The sequence below is a fragment of the Panicum virgatum genome, chromosome 2N, assembly GCF_016808335.1.
Source record: "Panicum virgatum strain AP13 chromosome 2N, P.virgatum_v5, whole genome shotgun sequence".
NCBI classification, from domain to species: Eukaryota; Viridiplantae; Streptophyta; class Magnoliopsida; order Poales; family Poaceae; genus Panicum; species Panicum virgatum.
The window spans coordinates 64,076,332-64,090,677 of NC_053146.1; the positions used below are offsets into that span (position 1 = coordinate 64,076,332).

Here is a 14,346-nt window from a genome sequence, read left to right on the forward strand (position 1 = left end):
GTAGGCTACGCTAGCATCACTACCGCTTATACCCAAGATACTTGCGAGTAGAAGATCATAGATCGTTACCACTAGACGCGCAGCGCAGCGGAAGAAGTCGCGCGTCGATGTAGAGGAAGTAGTCGATCACGTCCCACGAACCGAGCTCCTCGTACTTGATCCCAGCAGCCGATCAGCGCAGCAGCGCCTCCACGGAGTCCACACGTACGGGGATGAAACGCCGGGCGTCGGTGTGCTAGCACCGCACGCACGGCAAGGGCGGCGGCCGAGAGAGTGAGGGAGGGGCGGCGGCTAGGAGGTGGCGCGGCTTACACGGTATCGCCCCCTTAGCCCCTCCCTCGTATATATAGGGCGTACTAATGGGCTTCTATCTCATAGGCCCATTAGTAACTCTAATCCATCTTGGATCAATATCCTTTTGGGTCTTTAAACCGTATTGTGATGATGGGCTCTTGGGCATATCACCAACAATCTCCCACTTGCACTAGAGACAATCATACATGCAAACTTTCCAACATTCCAAACCCCTTAAATGTGTGACCCGTTAGGTTCATGTGTAGGTGGTCGTGATCGGAAATCATTTCCGAATCACAAGTCAATAGAGGCACCTAGCAGGGCATAGTGACTCACAAATACACATAAAGATCATATCGGCCGAACCTTAGATATACTCATACACCGATCCCTTTGCCACACGATACCAGTCAAGCTCAAAGCGAGATGCGTGCCACCTTTGTGATAGCTCGACCATTCTCTCGATCTAATAGTGGATTCTATTCATAACTAACCTTTAGTCATCATGATTAACTCTTTAATCACTTTGGCATGGCCACGCACTTTCAAATCCAACTATCTCGAGGGGCCCAGAGATATCTCTCCCGTTATCTAGGAGGGGTAAATTCCATATTGATCCGCTCACATCCCATTCCATGTTTCATGACACACCTGTAAGGTACTTTTGTAACTACCCAGTCACGGAATAGCGTTTAGTAGCCCCAAGATGCACCACTACACATAGTGAGAAACAATGGCGATCTCAAGTCTAAGGATCCAGTAGGTATAACACTCAAGAACAACTGATGGCACATACAAAATAACAATCCCAACATTGTCTTGGAATGGGTCAATCCAACACCATGTTCACCAACATGTGTCCACATCATTAATCCGATATCTCCATATCTGATCCGTGAAACATGATCATCAATTAATGCATGTGCTAGTCTCAACGTCGTTGTTGTCCCACACAACGACATAAACTAGGGATAATTTAGAATCATATCATTGTCAACAAAGAGTTTCACGAACAAGTCACATACTTGATAATCAATGTAAAAATAATCATCCATGGAACAAATAACAGTTATTTATCATTACATAAACATACTCATGACACTAGATCTAATACCCATAGATCTCATGTGCGACTCATGCTTTGGTTGTGGGAGAGGCTTCGTCAACGGATCAGCAACGTTTGAATCCGTGTGCACCTTGCAAACCTTCACATCACCTCTCTCAACAAAGTTACAGATGAGGTGATACTTCCGCAGTATATGTCTGGACTTCTTAGTTGTTCTAGGCTCCTTTGCTAGTGCAACGGCACCACTATTATCACAATAGAGGTCCACTGGACTGGACGCACTAGGAACAACACCCAAGTCAGAAACAAACTTTCTGATCCAAACAGCTTCTTTTGCAGCTTCGGAAGCTGCAATATACTCGGCCTCTGTCGTCGAATCAGCCACCGTATCTTGCTTGGAACTCTTCCAGCTCACTGTCCCACCATTGAGGCAGAAAACAAAACCAGATTGCGATTTGGAGTCATCTTTGTCTGTTTGAAAACTAGCATCGGTGTAACCCTTTACAAGGAGCTCATCTTTGCCTCCAAATATTAGGAACATATCCTTAGTTCTTCTCAAGTACTTAAGGATACTCTTTACAATTGTCCAGTGAGCTTCACCGAAATCTGACTGATACCTGCCTCGTAACACTTAGAGCAAAGGAAACATCTGGGCGCGTGCAAAGCATAGCATACATGATCGACCCTATGGACTGAAGCATAAGGAATCGTACTCATCCTCTTTTGCTCATCAGGTGTCATAGCACACTGACTCTTGTTTAGAGTAATGCCATGTGACATTGGCAAGAAACTTTTTTTGGAATCTTGCATATTGAACCGATTCAATATCTTGTCAATGTACGTGTCTTGGCTTAATCCAATTAACCTTTTTGATCTATCTCTATAGATCCTAATACCCAGAATATAAGCCGCCTCTCCTAAATCCTTCATCGAAAAACTCTTTTTCAATGAGGTTTTAACGGCTTCAAGCATTGGAATATCATTTCCGATCAGTAATATGTCATCCACATATAGGACCAGAAACACAAGTGCGCTCCCACTAGCCTTTTTGTAAACACAAGGCTCATCTTCATTCTTGATGAAGCCAAACCCTTTAACTACTTTATCAAAACGAATATTCCAACTCCGAGATGCTTGCTTCAATCCATAGATGGACCTCTGAAGCTTACATATTTTCCCAGTATTTTTAGGATCGACAAAACCTTCAGGCTGTGTCATATACACATCCTCACTTAGATGTCCATTAAGGAAAGCGGTTTTGACATCCATTTGCCATATCTCATAGTCATAATATGCGGCAATTGCTAGGAGAATCCGAACAGACTTTAGCATTGCGACGGGCGAAAAGGTTTCCTCATAGTCAACACCTTGAATTTGTCGGAAACCTTTCGCCACCAATCGTGCCTTATAGATGTGAACATTTCCATCCATGTCTAATTTTTTTCTTAAAAATCCACTTACAGTCGACAGGTCTCACACTGTCAATTTGATCGACCAAGTTCCAAACTTGATTATCATGCATGGATTTTAACTCGGATTCCATGGCTTCAAGCCATTTGTCGGAGTCGGGTCCCATCATTGCTTCTTTGTAGGTCAAGGGCTCATCATTTTCCATCAATAATACGTGGCGCTCCTCCGTAATAAGGAGGTTGAGCTTGTCAGTAGCACGACGTACCCTTATAGACCTTCGTGGGTCTGGTGCCTCAACTACGGGTTGTGCAACATCTTGCACATCCCGTGGATGTTCAGTGGTTGCTGAAATAGTTTCGGGTGTTTCCTGAATTTCTTCAAGTTGCACCTTGCTCCCACTAAATCCTTTTGAGAGAAACTCCTTTTCTAAGAAAACACCATTACGAGCGACAAACACTTTGCCTTCCGCCTTATTGTAAAAATAATATCCTTTGGTTTCCCTAGGATACCCCCACAAAGAAGCATTTGTCTGACTTTAGAGTGAGCTTATCTGACATCAAACGTTTGACATAAGCCTCACATCCCCAAACTTTGAGAAAAGATAATCCGGGACGCTTCCCAGTCCATATCTCATATGGTGTCTTCTCAACAGACTTACTTGGAACCCTATTCAGTGTGAACGCAGCAGTTTCAAGAGTATAACCCCAAAATGACAATGGAAGATCAGCTTGGCTCATCATGGACCTAACCATGTCCAACAAGGTTCGGTTCCTCCGTTCGGATACCCCATTCCATTGAGGCGTTCCGGGCGGAGTTAGCTGCGGAATAATTCCACATTGCTTCAAATGATCACCAAATTCAAGGCTCAAATATTGTCCTCCACGATCAGATCGCAGAAATTTAATTGTCTTGCCTAATTGATTTTGTACTTCATTCTGAAATTCTTTGAACTTTTCAAACGATTCAGACTTGTGCCTCATTAAGTAGATATAGCCATATCTACTAAAGTCATCAGTGAAAGTAATGAAGTACTGAAAACCACCTCTGGCTATTGAGCTCATTGGTCCACATACATCGGTATGTACAAGTCCCAACAAGTCACTCGCCCTTTCACTATGACCAGCGAAAGGCACTTTGGTCATCTTTCCAAGCAAACAAGACTCACATGTGTCAAATGATTCAAAATCAAATGAGCTTAACAATCCATGTTTATGGAGTTGTTCAATGCGCTTCTCATTTATATGACCTAAGCGACAATGCCAAATAATAGTGGGATTCAAATCATTTGGTCTAAGCCTCTTAGTATTAATGTTACAGACAGATTTATCCTCAAGATCAAGAACATATAATCCATTCACCAATGGACAATGAGCATAAAAAATACCATTGCAAAAAATAGAACAACGTTTGTTCTCTATTACAATCTTAAAATCACCAACTTCTTCCAAACATGAAGAAGAAATAATGTTCTTGCTCAAAGCAGTAATGCAATAACAATTATTTAATTCCAAAACTAATCCGGAGGGTAGAGACAAGTGGTAGGTGCCGACTGCCAACACCGCAACATTTGCGCCGTTGCCGACACGAACGTCCAACTCGCCTCTTGCAAATCTTCTAGTCTCACTTAGACCCTGCAACGATTTGCAAGTGTGAATCATCGATCCAGTATCAAAAACCCATGATTCACTAGAAGATAATGCAATATTTATTTCTATAACATTTATACCTGAAGTGGAAGTCTCACTTCCCTTCTTCTTCTTCTTTTCTTCCAAATACTTCTTGCAGTTCCTAGACCAATGTCCCTTTTCATGACAGTGGAAGCATTCATCCTCAGAAGTAGGGCCAGATTTGGCCTTAGGATGCTGGCTTTAGCTTAGAGCCCGAGGACTCACCACCGGAACTCTTTTCCTTGCCTTTGCCTTTGGGATTAGGAGGCGTCCAACGCTTCCTCTTTTTGTTCCCCTTCTGAATCATCATCACATGATTGGGATTCTTCTTAATGCTCTCCTCTGCTGTCTTTAGCATCCCATGCAACTCACTCAATGTCTTATCCAAGCCATTCATCTGAAAGTTCATGATAAAAGGCTCATAGCTCGCCGGGAGCGACTGGAGAATAACATCAGTAGCCAAGTCTTGGTGAAGTTCAGAACCAAGTCTGTCCAAAGTCTCAATGTAACCAATCATTTTGATCACATGAGGACTGACCGGGCTACCTTCTACCAGCTTGCACGCAAACAAGGACTTTGAGATATTGAACCTCTCAGTCCTGGCTTGATTCTGAAACATCCCACGCAGCCCCTCGATCATGGTATGAGCATCCGCATGCTCATACTGCTTCTGCAGATCAGGGGATATGGTGGCGAGCATCAGATAGCTGACATTAAGTGAGTCATTGCAGTGCTTCTCATAAGCTCTACGATCAGCAGCAGTTGCATTGTCAGGGAGATCATCAGGATATGGCTGCACAAGAACATACTCCTTTTTCTCTTGCCTGAGAACAATTCTCAGGTTGCGGTACCAATCAATAAAGTTTGTTCCATTCAACTTTTCTTTCTCAAGAACAGAACGCAAATTGAAAGCGGAATTGTTACTGGCAGACATGATCTACAACATTAAAGTAAAGCAAGATTTTAGCACTAAGTTTATGTAAAAGACTTTCATTAACTGATTTAACAAAAGACAACCTACTATATCAAAGTCATCTTCCCTCTAATGACATATAGTGGTTCAAGATCCATAATCACTAAAATCCTAGAGAGCTTTAGCATCACGGCTAGAAAAATAGTGATACAGGTAAGCAACAAATTACTAATCACATCTCTATGCGACTCTTGTTTGTTGGGTGGCATCCAATGCCCCGGCCCCAACCTATGCCTTAAAGCCCAAAACTGTTTTGATAGCTTTGCTGAGTAAACCAATACTATGCTTGTGAATGTCCGACATCCACCCTATACAAAAGTGATAGCTGAGGGTACTCTACTTTGGTAAACCTACCACACAACGATCAAAATTTATAGGTGCAGCTATTGGTAAAAGGCATCAAAACTCAACCTTTTCTGAGGGAAGCTATTCTATCATGATTAAAGCATCCATCATATGTAAAAGCATGAAAGAATAGTATGACAGGAAAATAAACATCACAAGCATATAATCATATTATATTGTGAATAGTATGGCCTCTTGCATCACAATGGGCTCCATCGCCATGGCTCCAAGGTGACCTCCATTGCCATCCGTTCTGTCTTGTGGTGATCATCATCGCCATCATGATTGAAGCCTCCATGAAAAGATACTAAGCTACTACATCTAATAGTTAGTGAAATAATTACATAAGGATTCAAACATCACAAGTCGACACGCAGGTCGTTATACAATAATGGTGCAACCTCAACCCGGTTGTGTTAACTTGCGACACGCAGGCCGCACAAATCATCACATGACATTGAGGCCATACCATTCACATCAGACCCTGCAAAAACAAGTTAGGCGTATGACGTGTTCTACCAAAGTAGCGCTTGGGAAGCCGCTACAGCGAGAAAGCAACGGGGGGTCGAGGGGGGAGCCCCCCCGCGGGTCTCAGGGCAGCGCCCTGAAAACCTCACGGAATTACACAGATCGCATCTATGGAATCCCTATGAAAATCTCACCAGAATGATCGCATCACCTCAAATCCGAGCCATTCATAATGCCTCAATTTTCACTAGGTCAATCACATTGACCGTGCAAACTTTGCACTTGAGAAGACTGCATCTACACATGACCTCGATCTGTTGGTTCAATCTGCTGACTATGCACACAGTTAGTCCCGATGGTGATTCCAGCCGGTAGGGACATGTCGTATGCATAACAGAGAAAGAACACAAACTAATCTTTTGTCACATGCTGCGCAATCAACTCGCTCCAGTTTTAACCCCTTATGACCAATTGATCTAATCAAATCGTGCAAAAGTAATAGATCCAATCTACTACAACAACATATCACCTATATGCAAAAGATCCAGACCAAAAACTACGCAAGATGGCTCTGGTACCACTGTAGGTAAACGGGGTAGGCTACGCTAGCATCACTACCGCATATATCCAAGATACTTGCGAGTAGAAGATCATAGATCGTTACCACTAGACGCGCAACGGAAGAAGTCGCGCGTCGATGTAGAGGAAGTAGTCGATCACGTCCCACGAACCGAGCTCCTTGTACTTGATCCCAGCAGCCGATCAGCGCAGCAGTCGCAGCAGCGCCTCCACGGAGTCCACACGTACGGGGATGAAACGCCGGGCGTCGGTGTGCTAGCACCGCACGCACGGCAAGGGCGGCGGCCGAGAGAGAGAGGGAGGGGCGGCGACTAGGAGGTGGCGCGGCTCACACGGTATCGCCCCTCGTATATATAGGGCGTATTAATGGGCTTCTATCTCATAGGCCCATTAGTAACTCTAATCCCTCTTTGATCAATATACTTTTGGACCTTTAAACCGTATTGTGATGTTGGGCTCTTGGGCATATCACCGACACGAGATCCACATCCTCGATCTCTCCGGCGACATTGTCAAGCGGATCCGTGGCCTCGGGGACCTCAGCTCTTATCTGACCACGCACGCCGGCCCGGTCTGCGTCTCGACGATGGCTTTGGACGCCGCCGACGCCGACGACCTTGTTCTCAACCCGGCCACCGGTGGAGTCAGCATCTTGCCCGGTGGAAACAGGTCCCCTATGGTGAACGCGTGCGTGCTCGGATGCGTCCCCTCCACAGGAGAGTGCAAGGTGCTTCGCCTTAGCTACTACCATAAGGCCGAGGGGTTCGGGGTGGCTTGTGAGGTCATAGCACTCGGCGGCGCCGGCGACCAAAGGTGGAGGGCCAAGCCGAGCCCTGTCGACATCTTAGCGGATGCCGAATACATAGCTGCTGTTGATGGAATCGCTTACTTCCTGTCGTCCTTTGGCCCCGGCGGCGGCTCCAGCAGGGTGCTGCTGGACGTCGCCTTGTTCGACCTAGCGACCGAGGAGTGGAGGCCGGCAGTTCTCCGGGGTCCGCCGAGCAGCCATGTTTTCCAAGAAACGGACAACATCAAGTTCGACGCTTTGGATGGCTGCTTCGCCGTCATCCATCACAAAGACCGGGATTGCTCGACGGATCTCTGGTTCCTCGTGGATGTGGACACAGGGTCCTGGACCAAACGATGCTCCATGCGATGCGTCATGCGCGTCCCACTGGTTCCATGCAGTCCTTGCTACATCTTATTCCCGTGGCCGTTGGGCGTCTTAGACGACGGGAAGATACTCGCATGGCTACAAATGCAAGATCTCCTAACAGCGTATGATCCGAGAACAGAAACATGGGCATATGTCGGCTCGTTGTCAGAGTATTATCATACCGTGGTAATGCACCAAGGAAGCCTTTTGTGTCCAGATCTCCAGGGCTGAGACTTGCGCCTTCCTCTGGCAAACAATAATTGGTCTGTATGTAATTGATCATGCGTTGGATAACTTGCTACGTTGATCACAGCTTTAGGATCTTTTACGTACATGTTTGTAATTGATCATGCTTTGGGTAGCTTGCTACGTTGATCACAGCTTTAGGTTCGGATCTTTTACATGTTTGCAGGTTTCCAGGTACGAGTTGTGTCCAGGGGCGGGCCCACCTGATATTCAAGGGTATTCATTGAATATTCATTATTTCTAAAAAATATCAAGCATATGTAATCATATATACGACACTAAAATGCAACAAAGTGCATTTGCTATAGCAAATGCACAGACCCTCCGCCGGACTCGCCAACCAACCACAGCTCAATCCCGCCACCCACCAGGAAGCCGCATGCAGAGAATCTTTTATTGATTTGGATAAAAAATACAATATCTCTTAAACCGTAGCTCCGATTTCAGATCTATTTGCATTAGGTTGTTGGAAAAAATGTGCTTAACAAAACGAGATCCATGAGACTATATTTGATGAACTTTTTTTTTCAAGTATGTAATTGCAACATCACGATACTATGAGTTGTTATCATAGCTACATTACAATTGCAACTTGGCTGTAGCGTAGTTAGCACTAGTTGCGATCACTTAGAACCTTGTTTTTGCACAATTGCTACTGGTTTCAACTAGTTACAACCTAGTTGCAAGTCTAGTTAGTGAACGTTGCAACAAGATGCATGCACTTATACCCTGCAATTGCAACTGAGAGACTACATCAATTGCAACAAGAAGAATAGACCAACTGCAATTAGACGAAACTAATTGCAACTGGACACAATCCGGTTGCAACTGGACGCGAACCGTTGCAATTGGACACAATCCAGTTGCAACTAGAACAGTCACATTAATTGCAACTGAGAGAGAATGCACCCAGGTGCATTATACTATAACACTACACACACTAGCAGAGATGCACGTGCGACACGCACATGACACATGACATATAGATACTCAAATAGCTCATAATACGATAAGAGTACTAAAAATATATTAATTTAAAATTTAGATAATATTCTATCTTTTTTATTAATTTAATAGGTGTCTTGATGAATTTGCATTTTTTACTCGGGCTGGGTTGAAAGCTTGTAATAATTCTAAAAGGTTTTATGTGAATCAGCCAAGACACAAAAAAGTAGTGAAAAGTTACATGCTACTCTCGGAGCTTTAGTGCAAAAGTTCCGAGAGTTCCTACGGCCTCAGCTGTTCTCCTCACCAGTGGGTTATTTAACTATTTTTCATCCTTATTGATGTATGCTCATTTGCTATCTTTATTTTGGCAATTATATTTTTGCGACCTCTACACGTGAAGCTAATTATTCGTCATTTTTACTGACGTGGAATGCTATGTCACCTGGCTAACACGGAGAGAGCACGTGAAAAAAAAAATCATTGCACCTATTACCTTTCTCCTTCCGCCATACCGAAGAAAGCAAGCCACAAGCCCACAACCATGGTGTCTGCTTCTCCCTTCTCTTCTCTCTCTGCACTAAAGCAAGCAAGTCACGCCCATCAAATTTAAGCTCTCTCTAAGCCATGTATCTCTGCTTCTCTATCCTCTGTTCCAAGAAAAGCTGTCCGCAAGTTTGCTATCTACCTCCTTTCCTTTCCAAAGCTGCAGCCTCGAATGATTACACCACCACCCCAACAAATCCATCAATCCGAGCATCAGACTACCTCTTCCTATTTCCCACACGAGCATGACCGAAGCAACGATTTGGGCGGCCGGTTCTCATCACGGGACAGCGCTGCGACTAGGGAAGGTGGAGGACACGCGGACCCGGTGTTGCAGGATGCCGGGGTCTGGGGTGGGTCTGCTCGTGGCAGGCGGCGATGAGCCACGAGAAGGGTGGGGGTGCCCGGTCGACGAGGCGGCAGCAGCAGCGCCGCCAGGAGCGGCAGACGATGCGGTGGGCGAGGCGCTCGGCAAAAGCGAAGGTGGGGTGCCAGTGAGGCGATGATGTGGTTGCCGCTCCTGGTGCTCTCGAGGTTGGGCGCCGCCGCCGTCGCCATTGCTGCGCGTCGTGACGTAGGGGATCGCATAGGAACGCCATTCGTCTTCACGTCGGTCTATTCAAACGCCGCATGTGCGTATACGTGCCCCTTTTTATTCGCGCGGTGGTGCCGGGTACGGCGGGCTGGGTAGGAATCGGCGTGGTGACGAAAACAATCTTTTTTTTTTGGTAAACTCGCAATTTTTATGGTTCTCCACCCCTCCCACCTCCCTCAGGTCTGATATGTGGGTTCAGCGTGAGGGGTATGATGGTCCTAATTTGGGCAAAATAAGTTTTTAATTATTTTCGATCTTTATATGATATATATATATATATATATATATATATATATATATATATATATATATATATATATATATATATATATATATTTAGAATCACACAGTACAACGAAGACGCTCACAACACGCACGCACACTCACACCCTATGAATACACGTACGCAAACCCTACCCCTATGAGCACCTCCGAAGAACTGAGCACCGGCAGATCTGAAGATTCCCGAAGCGTCCCACTGGACCGTCTTACCATTGGACTACAAGCCAATTTATATATTTATATATATATAGATAAAAATAAAAAAAACAACACCCAGATCACGTTCCTTCTTTAAATAGGCCAAGCAGCCAAAAACTCCCCACTAACGGGCCTGCCCACAGCCCACTCGAGCCTCTTCTCCCTCACCAGGCTTGTCCCTCACGGTGACTCACTCGACCAGGCCTCCTGCACTTGACTCTCTGACCAGGCGACCATCACAGCGGCAGGCGGCGGCGGCAAACAGAGCTGCAGTGTAGAGGGCGCGGTGGGCCGCGGGCGGCGGCGACCGGCCGGTGGGTCCGCGGCAGGCTGTAGGCCAAGGTACGCGGCAGGCGTCGGCGGCAAACAGAGCTGCAATGTTTAGGATTTGTGTTATTGGTATTTAATTATATGCTACTAGTATGTACTTGATCTGTCAAAAAAAAAATTGAACAATACTTCAAATTTCGAATACCCACCTCCCAAATCCTTGTACTAATCTTTTGATGAAGTGGATCATACCACTGCGGTATTTGATCATTTACATGATTATGTTGGCTTCCTTGTATGGATGGTAGGCGATGCCAAGAAGCAGAACAGGCAAAGAAATTGAATAAGATTGAATTAATTTACAAGTATGATACAGGGGACTGCATATGAACCAAAACTAACTGATTAATTTACAAGTATGATACAGGGGACTGCATATGAACCAAAACTAACTGATCCTTATGCAATTCAGTGCTAAGAGGCATAGCTCCGGAGAGATTTATGTTTTCATATGTTCCAAGAATGGGTATATGGTCAGATCTAGCCACATTGGAATACGATTTTGCCATCTGCATGTATGAAGGAAGTCTCTTCTGATTTGTAAGCCTGAGCTTCTTCCTCCGGCGTTCAACTACCTGACAGCAATCGATCATATAGCATAGCTAAGCTGCTTAAATGCAAGACCATGCATGGATCTAAGTTGGATAATCTAAATTGTGGACCGCCATCTTTCTTGGATAGTAAAAGTATAAAACGATAGTATTCCATCATCGCATAACTTGCTAAATTATTGTTCATCGCATAGAGAGCTGCTTGTATCTCACATAGGATGCATGGTTTTCTTCAGTAAATTCGTGTTGCTTTGCATAGTGGTGATATCAATTGCCTACACTCAATATATTGTTTTGTGCAAATATTTGAAAACTATGTATTTGCAAGTGTCCAGGTATAAAAGCAAAGTGTGATATTTGTTGTCTCCTGTCGGCATGCTATTATATATGTGCAGAAAAGGTTTTCAGAAAGAAAATAATTTATTTTCAATGAAGTCAAGAGGGCAATTTATACCAATGGAACAAAGATGGCATATTGCACCAATATAATAAATTACATAAATACAAATGCCAACCTTGTGGCATGAAAAAATTGTATTTTAAATGTGAAGTTAATCGTACCACTGCGATCTTTGATCGAATAAATGTTTACGATGACTTCCTTGGATGGCTTGTTGAAAATGCCAAGAATCAGTAAAAAAATGAAACTGAAAAGGTGCTCCATTACAAGTATGATACAGGGGACGACTATACGAACCACAATAAATTGATTCCTATGCAATTCAGTGTTAGCACTATAGCTCCAGAGAGATTTATTTTTGCAGAGGAGAGATGTTGAGATCAATGCTGCTGATGTTAATTCCATTATATGCGATTGGGGCGTACATCCACATGTCGTCAGAGCTCAACAACTGCACATAATTATTTGACATAAAGTTAGTGAAGTTCATTTTTGCAGTATATGTCACAATTATTTGATTATTACATATTTTCAGTCTGCTGGCATGGAATTTTTTATTACTGACCTTAATCTGAAGCTGCAAAAATTTGACATACTGTGCTGCTTCCTCGAGCATCGTACTAATGTCAACCTGTAAGATAATATTTATGCAAGTTAGAAACGAGTTTGTATTTACCAATTTATATTAGGCAGAAATTAATTTATTGAAAGGAACTTACTTTTGTTCCATTGGGAACCAAGTTCTGCAAGATTCTGAGTCTTTCATTGATCCTCTCTCTCCTCTTCTGCAGAATTCAAATATAATAAAACTCGTCAGAATTCAGAGAGAGTTCAATGAGTCACTGTATATGACTTGTTTTTGTTCCCATAACTTCAGGGAAAATGTTCTGAATTTTTTGTTCTTACCCTTGCGTAGAGGCTCTGTGGATCAGTTGCTGCTCCACGGCTGGCCCTGGTGCCCGTCTTCTTTGAGCTTGAATTCATATTGCCTTCCAAACTTCCCTCCTCGGAGGTGCAGCTGCTGGAGCATTGTGCATCAATATAGGCGTTGGTGCCATCTTCGTTGCAGACAGAATCCTTTTTGCCTGCCTTCTTGGTCTTCTTTGATGCCTGCATCAGTTAATACTCTTAAGCATTTTTGCAGAAAAAAATAATAACTCTTAAGCATGGATCCCCAACATTGCAACTGAACTAGTAACTGATCCATAAGTATTTCTGTGTTCATTACCTTTATGGCGGCACTAGACTTCTGCTTCTTAGTAGCCGGTACATCGTTGGCTGCTTCTTCCTCTATAGATGATGAATGGTTTTGCAGGGGGCTCAGGTCATTACTAAAGTACGGGACATCAGAAAGCGAGTTGAAGTCGGTAGGCTTGAGAGGATTCGTAACTGGAAACTCAAAGCTCTCAAAGTTCTGTGCTGGATCAGGCAAACTGGTAACACTAGAACTATGACCTGGTTGAGGCCAGCACAGTGGAGGGACATCATAGTTGAGACAGCTAGAAGAGGAGTTGGAGTCATTGTCGAGGCTAGGCAAGAACAGAGCTACCAATGCCTCCATGGACTCATCCACATGCTCATAGGTGAAGCAGTGATCATCAGCTCCAAGCAACTGCGCCATCATGTCAGTTTCCATTGATGGCGCAGACGAAGTGTAGGAGCTCTCTGTTTCAGTAGAGTTGGAGGGCTCAAGGCAAGGAGAGGCACTAGCTTGGAGAAGTGCTGATGGTACAATGTCTGAAGCTCTGAATGCTCCTGCCGTGTGCTTGCAGACGGTATTTGTAGGGTGCAGCAGTGCAGGTGGCCCCCATTTTTGACGATATATTGCTTCACAATCAGCACCAAATTGTCTGGCTCTTGTAAGTTATCTCCAGAGTCAACCCAGTTGGGACGGTGTTAAGTTGTTGCAGCCGAATTCTTGATCTTGATACCGACAGGATAATAAAAGCCGCATGCGCAATTATGTCGAGATAGGCAAGCGATGGTATTGTTTATCTTCCCGGCAAGATTAGGAAGCTGATATTGTTTATTTTGGGGAGGAGATTGGCTTGGCCATTTGAGCAATTACTCGCATTGTAGATCGTGGGGAGTGGTGGTGAGCTGAAGGCAGGAGGGATTATGTGAATTAAGTTCTTCTGGTTGTTGTAAAAGTTAAGACCAGTCATCAATGGCTGTGTGATCATGTCATTCTGTGCTTCCCATGAAGGTTGCAGAAACAATTGTTCCCATTTTCAGCAACTTGAAGAGCTGTCAGATCCCAAAAATGGGGAGAAAAACAGATTCCATAGCACAGAA

General features: G+C 44.3%; 1 long non-coding RNA gene across 1 annotated transcript; it reads left to right on the forward strand.

Annotated features, from left to right (window-relative positions):
- The first annotated feature begins 11,017 nt into the window (after positions 1 to 11,017).
- Positions 11,018 to 14,346, forward strand: LOC120658664. The gene is made up of 2 exons (XR_005668801.1): positions 11,018 to 11,112; positions 13,367 to 14,346. It is a non-coding gene; the product is annotated as an uncharacterized LOC120658664 (long non-coding RNA).